Genomic DNA, 15,307 nt, shown 5'->3' on the forward strand with positions numbered 1-15,307 from the left:
AGTGTAGAAGCAACAAGTGTAGACACCAATTCTCCTTTATCCCATCATTTTTTTAACATTGTTCTATACTTACACCTGATTTAGAGAGCTACAATTCTCCAGACCTAAGCAGACACGTGAACATTCAGACACAAAGGTAATATTAAAGACCTGGCAAATGAAAGACAAGACAGTGCAGCATAGCAAAACCTGAATGTCAGGCCAACACTCACTCAAGTTCTTCTTTCGTTTTGTCTCATGAAAGCATCACAAGAGAATACCAGACTGCACACACCTCAGGGAGAACAGCAGTGAAGACACTGTTCAACCTCTCCCACAAATGAATTCTCTCACCCATGGTAGAAGCCTTCTTTTTTTGGCACAGGAAGATAATCCACACCTCTTCACCATGCCAGCATGAGTGATCGTAGGTTGGGTTGGTGGCCTGTGAGAACACAACTGCTTTTATCCTCTCATTGTTGCCTTGAAGGATTTTTTTTGCTCACAGATCAATGACCCAGACACAGCGGGTAACATAGCTTCTAAAGAAATTCCCCATGACCAAGCTCCTGACAACACATCCAAATGTCACAAAATGTCAGTAAACACTTTGAAGGCTCAAGTGAACATTCTGGACAGCAATATTGGGTACTTTTGGTTTTAGTATCCACTACAAAAAAATCCTAAAATGTCAGCACATTTAAAAGATTTTACCATACTTCTTTAGTCTCTGGCTCACAAAATCTCTGATTTTTTTTTTTTTAAGAGAGATAAACTAAGACTCATCTCTTCCACATTGCATTTTTTTCCTAATAATAGCTCACACTCATGCCAAAATCTATGAGAGAAAGCTTAGGAGCCTTCTGCTAGAGCTCTCTTACAAAATTCCACCCTTGCAGCTTCCTTCTGGACTGAAATTTGCCGATTGGGACCAACCCATGAAGCTTCCAAGGCTCAAGGAACAGAGCAGCTCACTGGGGCTGCACAAGGAGCAAATACCTTGGTTTCTGGCCAACTTCTGCACAGCCTTCTGTCAAACCCAGCAGTGTGAATCCCTTTGAGTGGTAAACTCCTCTGTTCCACCATACAGTGCTTGGCACAGTGGAGCCCCAGATCATGACTAGAGGTCGTGGGCCAGATTTTTTTCCCTCTATGACAGGAAGGTTCTGTGTGTTACATCACTTGATGTCACTGATAGAAGAGAAAGCTATCTTCAGAATATAGAAACATATTTTTGTAACAAGTTTGAATTAAATAGAACTGTGATTTCTCTATATGTACAATGACTAATGAAATGTTTTCACTAATGTTCAATGAAAATAAAAAGTATCTCCAATGAAACAACAAACCTGTTACAGTAACAAGCTTAGAAAGCAGAGAAGATAAATACACTTTGACACTACATCTTCCAGAGTGCACAGCAGAGGGACACAATCAATCAAACAGCCAGTACAGTTACTGTCAATTCACCAGAGAAGCTCAGAACTAATGAGATTATCTTTGAAAAGCAGTTCTGATATAGAGGAGAAGTCATCAAAAAGATTAAAGTACAGGTATACTGGTGTGGTACAGGGCAGGCTAGGCATTGGACTGTGTATTTATAGTCCAATTAATGTATGAATTAAACTACTGTGTATGAAATAAACTACACAACATGTAATGTTTTTAGGGAATATGAATCAAGAGCCTGGAAACATTTACTCATGTAAGCCACAAGTAGCAATGTTACTCATTACTCAGGAGTAGAAACCAGTCACACTAATGAAGATTAGGCAGTCTAACCATTTCTACTGGAATATGGATAGTAATAACAGCAATTATTAATTTTCAAATTATTCCCATCGTAATGAAAGAAACTTAACTCTGAGCTTGTCCATGGCACCTGCTGATTCTTTAGATCATTATTAAATTCAAGAACTCAAGTTCCCTCAGACTCCTCCTTTGATGACGTGTTAATAGTCCAACTCCTTTTTGAAGTGACACTGACTTCCCTTTGACTTTAATGAGCATCATTATACTGCCTTAGTACAACTGAATAATATACATGCCTAATGGTTGCTCTGTGCCAATAAATTTTCTAATTTAATTTGGCACCTACATGCCCTCTTTTCCTGTAACAGACATTTCTTCATTATTTAAAATAATAATACCTGTGCTTCTAATGATACTTGCTCTCCTTGGAGAATATAGAATTAATTTATTCAGGAAGGTGAGCTGGCATTGATAGAGGCTCCAAGAAACTCCAGATGGGACAGAAAAATATTCATATAGTATTATTTTGGAAAACACAGTTGATGTGCATTAAATGCTGCTTACTGCACAGGACTACAAAGAAGACAGTCCAGGACCAAGGTTCAGATGCTTCTGAAGTGATAAAGTTGGTTAGTTAAGTTGCACTGGGCATCCATGAGGCTGAAAAGGCATTAGATGCATTGGCAACATCATCTCTATCACGTTAACTTCATTTTCCATTTATTTTAATTTTGGCATTTTGTTCTTTTAAGATGTCTAAAATTGTACTTTGCAAAACTTATCAGTAAATTAACACAGTTTTGGGATCTGTGTGCATGTTAGATAAATATCTGATTAAATATAATGCAGGGCTTCTGCTACTTCATGTGAAAAAATCCATCCAAAGAAAGCATGCAAGAGTGCCGGGGATGCAGAGCTGTTTTCTCCTTTAGCTATTAAGTTGTTTAACTAAGTGTCTGTCTAAGTATCCTAACTCTGTAACTGCGGGAAGAACTTAACTTGCAGAGATTATCCGATAGCCTTACTGAGGTATTCATACTTTACTGTGCCGATCTCTGACATTTTCGGTTGATTTAGAATGTGCTAGATGCCCCCAAAGGCTGTAATTCATTTCAGAATTGGCTCCTTATGCCTAGTATCTGTGCTGGTGTTTGTACAGAGGGTTTTAGCTCTCATTGATCTTACCCTCTCTTCTACTCCCACTCCCCATACTTTGTCAAGTTACTTTAAAAAGTTACAGCTTATTACAAGAAATGAAAAGTTGCAATGCACAGGATCAGGAAAATCTCCACTATATTACAATAGATACAGACCTGATTGTTTTAGTAAGACCTATAATCTACAAATGCCAATTTGCCAATATGGCAATGACGGTAGAAACTGAGGAGATGCAGCTAGTGTGCAGTTTGCACTGGTACCAATGGAAGCTGAGTTTGCACAATGGAAGGTTACAGTAGAGCAGTTTCATACATTTTTCTGCTAACTGAAGAAAAATGAAGAATTATCACGATACATTATATAGAACTGTGTTTATATTTTGATTGTAACACATGATCTAAAGCGCTAAATAAGCAGTCTCAAATAACTTTCCCCAAAACACTCAAGGATTATTTTCCCATTTTGCTACCAGACTTGAGAGGAAAAAAAACCCCTATAAAACATCTAAGTCTAGTAGGATTATATATAGTTAGGACAATGATGTCTTACTTGAAGTAGAAAACTATTAGTTGATTTTTCATTACTCTCACTGCCGTGAAGTGCATACATGAACTCCTCTAGCATGCAAGAGGGGCTGGTTTGAATACTGCAGGTAATAACTTGCTCGTGTCTGTTTTATGAAAAGGTGCAAGTTAAATTTTTAAGTTAAAATCTTCAGTCTCTCTGACACAAAAATACGGGGGGAAATCTGCTAGGACTACCAGTGAAAAGTGCAGGGAAAAATACTGGAGAAATACTCTTAATAAGGCTTTTCTTTCAGTCTCTTCAACAATTGTTTTCTTTTAGTATGGAAGGAAACCTAGAGTAAATTAGCTGTCGTCTTGTTTAATGTGCTCTAATATGAAAAAAAATTATAGACTTAAACCTTATGCAAAAACATGCTCTTCTCTCTCCAAAGGGCTTGTTCCAAGGGTTTGTCTTCATTAGTTGTAGAGAGCACTGACATTATTTTTGCATTCCTGTGGACTGCAGCAAATTGTCCCTCTTGGCTGTCATTGTTTCCTATGGAACCAACAATGGCTTCCATTTATCACAAGCTGACACCACATGGCATGCAAAATTACATTTCACACTGCAGCATCCAAAGAGATGGTGTAAATAAAACCATTTACATAAAACACCTAGCAACCAGCAAAAAAATAAAAGGAAAAGTATAACTGGTTTGAAAAATGGAGTATCTTTTCATGAATCACAGTGACTTCTACTTCTAACCAGCAGCTCTGAAAGTGTTAACTAACTTAAAAACCATCTTACAGAATGTATAGAAAGAATCGAGAGGTTGATGCTCCAGGCAGTAAAATTTTACCATTAAAAAAAAAAAAGGTTCTGATAGACATGTAGTTTTCTAGAAACATCAAAGCATGGTGCAGCTGTTAGTATGTCAAAGAGGTATTGTGTTCCCGCCAACAATTCGCTGGTGTCAGCTTGTGTTTGGTGTTATTGATATTAGAATAAGCAAATACACCAGCCTGACAGTGACTCTAGACTCTTTTTGTTTCAGTTGCTGATGGTGCCATCAGTGTCTGCATGTTTTTATATGCAGTAGGTAACCCCCCCTACTCATCTATCGAAGGTCATTTCATTGTAGGATGTGAAGGGCTCCTCCCCAGCAGGGCAGCCAACATCCACTTCAGTTGTCTGAGAAATGCCTGAACTTTTGTGTCCTCTCACAGGAATTCTGGGGTATGCCTTGGCTATTTCTCTGACGTCTGGTTTTGATAAGTGATTTTCAGAGCCTACCGTCTCCTAGGAATTCTGCAGGAAGAGACTGGGTGAGGTCATTCGGCTTTTCACTGAGTTTCCTTTCTCTGTTTTTGGCTGTTCTAGTGAACATGACCCTCTAGCACTCAGGAATATTTCTGTTCCCTTAGGAACTATCGACCACTTGCTGGTTTTATCTCTGCACACACAAAAGCTCCATGTCGCTGGAAGGGGAAACAGGGTTGACATTAACCAGGGGAACATAAGCAGCTCATAGATGCAGCTGTGAGCTGAGTTCATTTATTAGCTCAAGCGCTGGCAAAGCTCATGCTTGTTTCTCGGCCTCTCTACTGGCCACTGGCCTAGGTCCGAATAGCTGAAGGCCATGGAATAATAGCTGGCTTGTCAGCCCATTCTATTCATGAAATGGGGCACGGCAGGAATACTTGGAAAGAAGCAACAAGTAAAATGCATCTTATTTTCTCTGGTTCACAACCGCTCTCCCTCAGAGAGTGTGTGACTTGCATACGGCTCTTATGTACGAGACTATTCATATCAGATTTCATTTCTTGCTACATGGGTTGCTATGGATACAAGTCTGAACTGCTGCCTTTGTAGGCCAGGAGATTTATGACTGCATCCTGAATTATTTTGCTCATCAGAGTCACACAAGATTGTCTTTTTTTTAAATAAACAGAAGTGGAAACAAACATAATGTGTCAAAATATTTTTCACAACTAAATTCTGTATTTTGGATCTTCTTGAAGTCTATCAGAGCCTGTGGATTAGTCCCCTATTTGTACTGTAAGTTACTGATTTGTAAGAAATACATAACCATGCAAGCTCCTAAGAGGCAAGGCCTGACAAAAGTTAAGGGTCTGTTTTGATACAGACTTATGCATTAGCCCTTTTTCTAATCTTATGCATTCCAGTTTTTTCACACACAAAGAAAGTCAAGTTCAGTGAAGTCACACCAGGAACAGACTCTTTAGAAATCCAAATCATGTGATTTATTATTAGGTTATTGTTTATCAAAACTACAGGAAGCCAGGGTGCAACAGTACACGCGAACACAAACCAGCACGTACAAGTAACACAAGAGTATGTCGTTAATATTAATTGCTAGCAATTCTAAAGCATCTGACAACAAATCCTCATATTAAACAGACAGTCGGAAGTTCTGGGATAAACGTACTCCTCTGCCTTCCTGGAGGCTATTAATCATACAGGATGCACATTGTCTTACCTTTCCTCGGATGAGTTCATTAGCAGAGTCTCTGGCATGGTACCGATGGCTAAAGGAGGTCTGTTCTTGTAAAATATCTGGAAGACCTTTGGATGCTCTATAAGTTGCAAGTGGAACTGAAAAACATAATGTTGTTAGGGAGCACTTGTACTACATGACCCAAGGTAGCCCACGCAAACGTGCTACAGCCTGTACAAAAGATACACGACAGCTGCTTTCCTTGAACTGCCACAGTTACCTCACCAGACAAGTGCAACCACATTCACCACAAGGGGAAGTGGGCACCGAGTTGATACTCAGCTGGGCTTGCACATGTCACAGCGATGCAAAGTTTTGTTGAGGGACAGCACTGCTGAGGTGGCTTCACAGCCGCAGTTTTACTAGGGTCAGGATGAAGGCTAAACTGGCAGATTTTGGAAAAGCACTTCAGTGTGATTGGTTTTAGGACACAGGACAGAAAAAGCCTGTCAGATCACTTGGCAAGTACATGAATATTTCTTATAGTACCTTTCTTCTTGTTTTCCCACAGTCATTTTACCTCTTCACATTACCCACCCCCTCTGCAGGACAGTTTAGAAACTGCACCATCAAAGGTTCAGTACCAGTTGCCACTACACCTCCATCAGCAGTCTTCCAGGCAATTTTCCATCCATTAACACAACAGCGTTGCCCTCTAAATGAACGTAAATAATTTTCCCTGTTAATATTTAATGAAGCCCAGACTGAGCCATTACACCAAACCATGACACATTCAGGCACAAGAGGAAGAAAACTAATGTCAAGCACAATTTAAACACTCTGTATCAAGTTCTTCAAAATTACCAGCAATTTTGAATTTTCAGCTTGAGACATGGCCTAAGACCAGATCCACTGGTGGACAAGTGCTCAAAGCTTTCTGAAAAGCAGGGCTGCTTAAAGCCTTTCAAGTGGGTCAGGCTGTCTCACTAATCACTGCTGAAATGTAGGCCACTGCACTTCCATTTGCACAGTGGTTACACAGCTAAGTTGTTAGAGTCACTAGGACACAAAACCCTCAAATAAACCCTGAATGTGGGAACAGAGCTGGAATAGACTAAATTTATAGTTGGCACCCCTATGATACGACTAGCAGCATACAAATAGATGTTGATTTACTGCTATGCCATTGTTGGACCATGACCTGCATCTGTCAAAATTTCCCATTTTTGTTCAAAAATATATATGACAATAATGACATTCCGTTAACACGTTGAGAGGTATCTATTATTAACTAGGTAACTAGAAAATTATTAACTTCAAAAAAGCACATTAAAGAATCATAATTGGCCTACATCAAGCTCTCTGTTGCTACAGCCAGACTGCTCCTAATAAGTGAGTCGGCTAATTTAAGGATATCTCTTTTGGTAACACGTACCATCATACAGAAATAGTGGTCCATGGGCCCCATATAGCAGCAAAGGCCAGATCAGGTATGTAAGTCTTTAAGTGTGATAACCTGAAGTCCTTTGTTAGAGCAATAGCAGAGGAAACAAGATATGTCACTGAGAAGATAGGGAAACAGAGGTCAACAGTATGAGTTCCTCAAGGTGAAAACAACTGACGGCCCATGCCTAAATGGCTGGCTGCCAGGCACAGCAGGGTAACAGGGAATGAGGATGCAGACCACAAAGTGAAATGAATCCCCCAGCCTTTTCACAAACTGGTCTCCTCAATGAGGTTGTAATTAATACAGAGCAGCTTGCTAGATTATCATAAACTGGTATGGACAAATACACTGAAGACTGTTAATATGCTAGAAGTGGTTAACTACTACTAACGTGATTCTGAAGATAGAGCAGATCTACATACAAGTATAGTGCTAGCAGTTTGGGGCCACTCATCTTCTGCTCAGCAATCATGTAAATAATAAGTAAAAGTTCACACCTTGGTTTCCCTAGCTACAGAAGGGTAATAGTAATGCTTTCTTACATATAACTTCTGAAGTTCCTACAAAAGTGCACACACAAATAGATTTGTAGCTGTTCATGGAGCCCTACAAGCTTGAAGCATGCTTGGAACTAGCTACAGCTTTCTGTGCAGGAGCAATACATGTTTAGAATTAACAGGCATTTATTTGTAGATAATAGAAGGAGAAGGAAGTGTTTATTTTATCAGAACTATAAATTTCCTATCTGATTCCCAGTGTTTAATAACTGAATCCAGATATGTAATTGAGGAAAACCTTATAAGTGAAAAATAAAATTAGATGGAAATTCTAGTTCCCAGTTTTCATACTGGAATAGTGAGGTAAGTACATTAATATCAACCATGGTAGTAGCTGCATGTACAACACCATCAGACTCTGCTTTTGCTGCATGGAAAATGTCATTCTTTAGCGACAAGGTAGAATCTGAATTGCTCAAAACCACATGTGAATAATGTCATTGTTGAAATTTTGACTGTGCATATGGTTCACATAAAAGCAGTGAGGTTTTTGTCCTCAGTATCTGAACACCTGCACAGAAGATCAGAACTATTTTCTTAATAAATTACACACAAAGTAAGCTTTGTTAGCTTTTGAATACATTATCTATCCTAATACATTTTAGCACATTAGTTTTGCAAATTAATCTTCTATAAAAAGATATTAGATTAGTTCATTTATCTCACTGGAATTGTAGGCATCAGAAAGCTATTCATAATATATGATGTAAATATTCCATTCCAGTAGAGAGCCTTAATAAGTTAATATTTCCAATAAATAACTAAAAAACCTGTGCACATGACTGAAAAGAAGAAAAACAAATTTGGCACTCTGCTTTTTTTTCTCAACATTTCAAGTCATCTTAGGAAGAAACATGCATCTTTGCCTTTCAGCATTCTGACATTTCACTTCATGCATGTACAAGTTTTGCACGATGAGGATCATAAGGGTGACCAATACACAACCCCAAGACACTCCAATGCTATCACTGCAAACATTTCTCGAGTTAAAATGCTAATCTAGTCACCTCCCTAAATTTAATGTGTGTGTTGAAGAGCGATTTGATATGTCCATTATTCTCAGCTAAAGGAATTGCTGCATTGATTGGAATGATTTTGCCCATTGTGTCTCACAGTTACAAAGGTTTTTTTGGCTGCAGAATTAAAAGCTTGACAGTCACTCACAATTTAGGCAGTGAAAGAATGCTTTTTTTTCCAGAACTCCATAGGGAGGTTATCCAAAAGGACTGGCCTGGCTGTGACACAAAAAGAAGCCTGTGTCTCTAACAACCTGCCTGTGTGTTTTTCAGGTGGGGTCACAGACACACACACAACATTCACTGCAGGTCTTGCATTGCTGGTGGAGATGCTTCAGGAAAGATGCAGGGATCCTTCATTGGCTGGATCATAATCAGGCAGCTTTGCTCCAGTCTTGGTGGTTCAGGGAATTGTAGATAACCTAGGGAACTTGCAGAATATTTTTAACTGGTGGCTCTTCATATGTTAAAAGTACATTCTTCCAGCAGCCTTTAACTTATCATCTCCCATAGGTATATACCTCTGCTTGATGCGCAGCAGAAGTCAGTAGGGCCTGGGCACAAAGGGAACTCATCACTGAAGTTTCAAAATTACATTAATCTATTTGTGCAGTAATATGCAACTAGTTCAACATTGAAGAAAAAACAAACCAACCAACCAAAACAAAAACAAACCCACAAAAGCACAAACCGAAACCAGATGGATTTGGTAGGTGCAGGGCATCTCTAAAAATCTATTCAAAAAGCCTGCATTCTAGCTGAGCAACTTAACAGAACTAGATCTAGCTGTTAAAATACCTCTAAGGAGTTGGGTTAAAAAGAGGGAGAATCCTTATAAGCCTCAGCAGGCAATAGCCCATGCAGCTAAGTTAGCACATAAACCAGCACCAGCTATTGTTTTATTGGATTCCTTTTTGGGAGGGGGGAATGCTGAGCAGGAAAGAATTTTTATGCATATATGCATACACAAAAGGACTATTTTTTCATCTGTGTAAAGTCAAAACATACTGGAGCCATAAATTGCATCCTGGATAAGTGTTCAGAGTTTATACCCTTTTAAGGAATACAGCCTAAAGTTAGCACCCCACTTCCAAGGTATAATCTTCCATCACTGCTAGATGCTGCTGCCTGATCGCAGCCAGACAACTGGCTCAACACCAAGATCACAAATGTGCCAACATATGGAAACAATTGCTTTCCTTTTGATTGGAAATGGCATTCCGGGTGTGTGCACAACATCCCCCATCAATCATCCAAAACGGCTCATTATTTGGACTTAAAGTTATTATCCAATAGAAGATCCCTAGAGCCTTATGTGAAGGGTAGGAGATATATTTATACGCTCCAGAAAGCAAAAGAGCCTCTGCATGGTGATAGCTTGTCTGAGCCACACTGCGCCCTGCCTGAGCTCGATACAGCCAAGGGTACCGAAGAGAAACAAAGGCAAGTAACTTCCCAAAGAACTGTCAGTGTAAGAGAAAAGACAGAAGAGGTCTGTACAAGGTTGTGTTTCATGCACCAGCATTGATGCTGCTCAGCTTAAGGTAAAAGCAGCTAAATCTTGAAATGATATCTGCAAAGTAAGGCTGTGCTGGCTGCTGATCACCACTGGGACTCCAGAAAAATCTCTACACGTTGGCAGCCTCGGTAAGAGAAGTGAAGGCAAAAGTTTACTAGTGAATATTTGACCATATATTACATGTTTTGGCACCACAAACAGCCTGTCTCAATGAAGTTGCAATGGCAGAAGGCCTGCAACACAAGGAAAAAATTGAGATTTTTTGTTGAAACTGCATGGCTGATCTGGAGATAGAGATCAGGAAGGCAAATTCCTGCTGAGAATGCAAGGAAAGTCTGGTTCAAGCAATTTTCTGGGCTCATACAGCAAAGGGCACTGAAGAGAAACAAAGGCAAGTAACTTCCTAAGGAACTGCCAGTGTAAGTGAAAAGATAGGAGAGGTCTGTTTTTAAATCAGTAGATACTAGTGATGGTGGTACTTGTGGAATTACTTTGGGCAGAGAGACCTTATGCATTCCAGGAACAGGTCCACAAACTGAAAATGAAATCATAGCTCAATGGAGATAAACATATATATTCTCAATTATTTTCAATAAAGCCAGAAGTCCATATGAATTTTTAAAGTCTACTGGTGATGGGACTATTTCATGTTAATGTAAATTCTGAAATTAATTCTCCTGTGGATTATAGAAAGAGGCTGTCACATGGAGAAAGAGTAGGTAGAAGCATATCCAGATGTAATGTACAGCAGACTGAAAGCATCACTGGGGCTTTTTGGCAGGAGGAAGACTGTTACAATGATTAAGGTCCTTCGTGGGCAATCAAGAGAAATAGACTCAATTCCCACCTCTGTATGGCCTTCATACAAGAACACAAGTCTCTCAAAGGCAGATTTTCAAATGTATTTAGGCACTTGAAGATGCAGACAAGTGTCATGTGGGATTTACAAATGCATCTATGCAGGCTAGATGTTTACCAGCACCTGTTTGTGTCCTTTGGATCCCTTATCTGCAAGAAGATTACAGATGTCATCTATTCAGATCACAGCCAAATTCTACCTTCAGTCGTATGCCCAACATTTCCATGTAAGTGAAAGAGAGGAGTGAGCTCATATCTAAGGATGGGACTTAGCCTCAAGTAGAATAGGAAAAAGGATTTGCTGTATGACAAAAATAGGCTGAGTGCCTTGTCACATCTGACAAATGCCTCAAATGGCATAGCACAGATTTGTAGTGGTGTTATTAAAATAGATTATACTTCCACCAAATAAACCAATTTCTTGTCACAGGTAGGTTAGTAGCCACTTTCTCACTGGCAGTGAAAACGGGTCTCAGCATGAGTGGGTATCAGGTATCAAACCTTACGCTGTTCTGGTAATTCATTCCTGCCCTTTGTTGATAAGCTCTTCCAGGCTGGGTTCTGCAGGCCATAGAGCTCCTCATCCACACTTACTCACAAGAGCTGCTCAAATGAACAGAGAAAAAACAAAATTCTGGTCATTAAGAGCACAGTTTGCCAAATCAGGCCATGTGATAATCTGCCTGGGTTTGGATGGTTTCAGGGGTTTGAATGGTTTCAGTGGTTTGGATGCTATAAAATAAGATCAGGTCAGACACTCACCTAATATACATTCATAAAGTCAATGACCCCTGCTGCAGACAAGGATCTAGGTAGCAGCTCTGATCCACTGCTGCTGCCTGCGAACTGCTGGTTAATTTGTGTTCCTTTACAGTCTTTCTGCATTTATCTTTTGTAAACAGAAAGGCTATATTAACAAATAACTCTCGAGCAACCATGTTTTAGTTGTGAACATTAACTGTGATGAGTCACACAAAACCCACAAGACAGCTGATGAGAAACCAGCTTGCTTTTCCTGTAACAAAAGCTGATCCCCTAGATGAAAAGATCACAGCCTCCAACTCATGTTGGTTTTATAAACCAGAAGTGGGCAATTACATTTTCCAGCAGATACTGCTCTGGCACGGGAGAAATATTTGTTGATCTGACTCTAGTTGGCAGACCAGCAGTTGTTGGGTGTGTGCCGCACAAAGAATACTTTCATTTTTTGGCACGGTATAGCATTGCTGAAATATCAAAGACCGTGGCTAATTAAGTAGAGTGATGGAACAGAATGATTTGATTATAAGATTTAATTGGTATGAACATTCTCATAGACTTGTTACTGTATCTGTCTGGGAGGGACAGACATTCAGCTGTGTTAAGCATTGCTCAACTGTAGCAGAGGGGGTAAAGGGCACAAGGGTGCTCAGCAGTCGGGTCTCAGGGTGTAATTGAGAGTAGATTGTACCCATCTTCTGGGGCCCCAGTCACAGCAGCTGAAAATCACCAGGATCAGTCATAACCGCTTGCCCCTGCTGTGCCCCCACACCGACTGTTGAGCTACTACAGCAAACTATATGGGAGCTACTACAGCAAACCTGCTTTACCCAGAGACCATGCTGTGGAGAGCAGGACTGCCTAAGCTGCTTCACATCAACAGTCAGAGCACAGACCAGGTTTCAGCCACTAACTGTGTAAATGCTGTTGCTTTCAGTTGATTATTTTGATTATTTCATCATAAAGCTGATTATCTTAACTTTCTCAATTGGAAATGGTGTTTGGAACTTAACAGAAGGATACCTGTCCCACCGTTTGGCCGACACCAGTGTAACAGGTTCCCCCAGTATCCTCTGTCTGTACCTCCATGAAACCTCTCCCTAAGTCTCCTATTTGGCCCTCCAGACTGTACTAAACTGGTAGTGCTGCACTCTCCAGGGATACAAACAAAGTCTATTTAAGGGCTCCCACAAGGCCAAAAATCACTGATCAAAGCCATGGAGCAATGACCAGGGTCATTTAGGACCAGTGCACTGGTATTGCCAAGGGGAAGGGCTTGCATTTCAGAGCATTCTCCTTCCTTGGACATGGATGGGTGATCGCAGCATTCTGTTACAGGCCACTTCCGTCTGCCTTGACACATGGCCAACATCAAACAGGCAAGAGCGCCAAGACTGTTCCTAGAAGAGCCTGAAAGATTTCTCCCACAAAGGTACGTTAATTTGAGTTCAGCACATGTTCAGGTCATCAAGTCAGGCAACATGACACATGGAACAGTGTCACAGGCCTCAGGATCCTGCAGGTAAAAGTAGACATAACCACCACACTCAAAACTTATTCTAAATTTCGCCAGTCATCTCTGCAACAGCTCCAACTTTGGCTGCAGAGAGAATGAGAAAATTGGAAGTAATTCCCTAATTGTCTCTCTTGCCCTTCTCCTTAGTATTTTGCAAAAGCTGTCATGGTTCCAAATGTGGCTTTTTATTTTCCACTACACAAGCTTATGCACAGTAAGTCTTAAAACATTGTTTCATAACTCACTCACATTTGGCTACAGATTCAATGCAAAATGGTCTACATAATTAAAATACTTGCAGCAGTTAGGTTGTAACAAGAGCCATTTGATCTCTTATCACCAAGTGATACTGTATATATCAAAAACTACACATATGAGTTAACTATTGTCTCTGACTTTCACTCCAAATGCTAACACTTGGATAGAGACACCCTGAAGAGTCAAGAGTACCAATTTGCTGCAAGACTTGTGCCTATCTCTATGATGCCTTTTTTTTCTTCTGCGTTTTTCTCCTCCACTAGCTGAGAGCCAACAACTGCTGTTCTCTTTCTCCTCCCACCTTGAAGGAAAGAAAGGCAGATAGTTCTTGCTTTAATGTAAAAACCCCATTGTCTTTGAATGCTGTTGTCCTCCCTTTGCTGCCAGAGACCTTGGGAGTTCCAAAATCTGCCCAGTCAGCACCACCTTTGCTTCCAGGCTTTGTGGTGTCTTGCAGAATGAATCTGCTTCATCAATAACTAAAGAGAAAGAGCCCTGAGCAAGCAGCCCCTCCCCTCCTTAAACCAAGGCAGACAAAAATTGTCCCTCTATTCAAGGAAACATCTCCCATTCTTCCTCTGTCTTTTAATTACTGTAATTGCCAAGGTCTTTTTCTGAAGGATTTTAGGACTGCATAATCCCTGCCCTATTCCCCTCACATCTCAAATTGCTCTGGAAATGCCAACTAGGGAGCCCCTCTCTCCAGACTTGAAAAATCTAAGCTTCCTATTAGCCTGCAAAAACTGAGCATCTCAGAGCATCAGAGTAGCAGCAGTAGCATTATACTTATTTCAAGTGTTATCAGGCTCTGATAGTTGGAAAAATACACTAGGTTCTTAAACAGAGTATAATCTGTTGTGTTTCTAAGTGTTCTCTGGTATTAAAATAGCAATTCACATTATAGTTTTTTTTCATTGAAGACAACCACAAGACACCTCTGGTCTTCAAGAGTGCTGTTACATGCTCGCCACACTGCTCTCATGGACTACCCTTTGGTGACAGTGGCAGTCTCTTTTGATCCTCCTGGCACAGTCAATGGGGGTGTTGGCTCATCAACCAGTTGCCTCAGAATAAATATGCATGGACTTAAGAAATGAAGAATTTCAGCTGCTCTACAGCAAATTCTTCTTATAAAAATAAGTTATGAAAATCACAGGAGCAGCAGCTTGACTTGACTTGCTGATGATACAGTGCTATCTGACACATAAAGGTACACATTTAACTCATACTGCTTTTCCAGCCAGTCAGCTCACCTGCTATAGACGTGCTTTTAGATGAGCCTTCCCCCTCACATAAGCCTGACTTTATGGAAAACTTAGATCTCAAAATGTCCTCCTTGCAGAGAATAAAATGCCAGTCATTATGCTGACAGCTAGCAAGAGAGAGAGCGCCTGTCTGAAGAGTTTTTTTAAAAATCGGTCTAGATTTGCTTTAAAGATAGCTGGAAAAAAGGACAAGAGAATGTATTCTGCCTGCTTTGAGTCCTGGTAGACAGCCCTTTGCTAGCACTGTGTTAGTCTGTG

This window comes from Mesitornis unicolor, unplaced genomic scaffold (genome assembly GCF_000695765.1).
Source record: "Mesitornis unicolor isolate BGI_N332 unplaced genomic scaffold, ASM69576v1 scaffold32500, whole genome shotgun sequence".
In the NCBI taxonomy this organism is placed as follows: Eukaryota; Metazoa; Chordata; class Aves; order Mesitornithiformes; family Mesitornithidae; genus Mesitornis; species Mesitornis unicolor.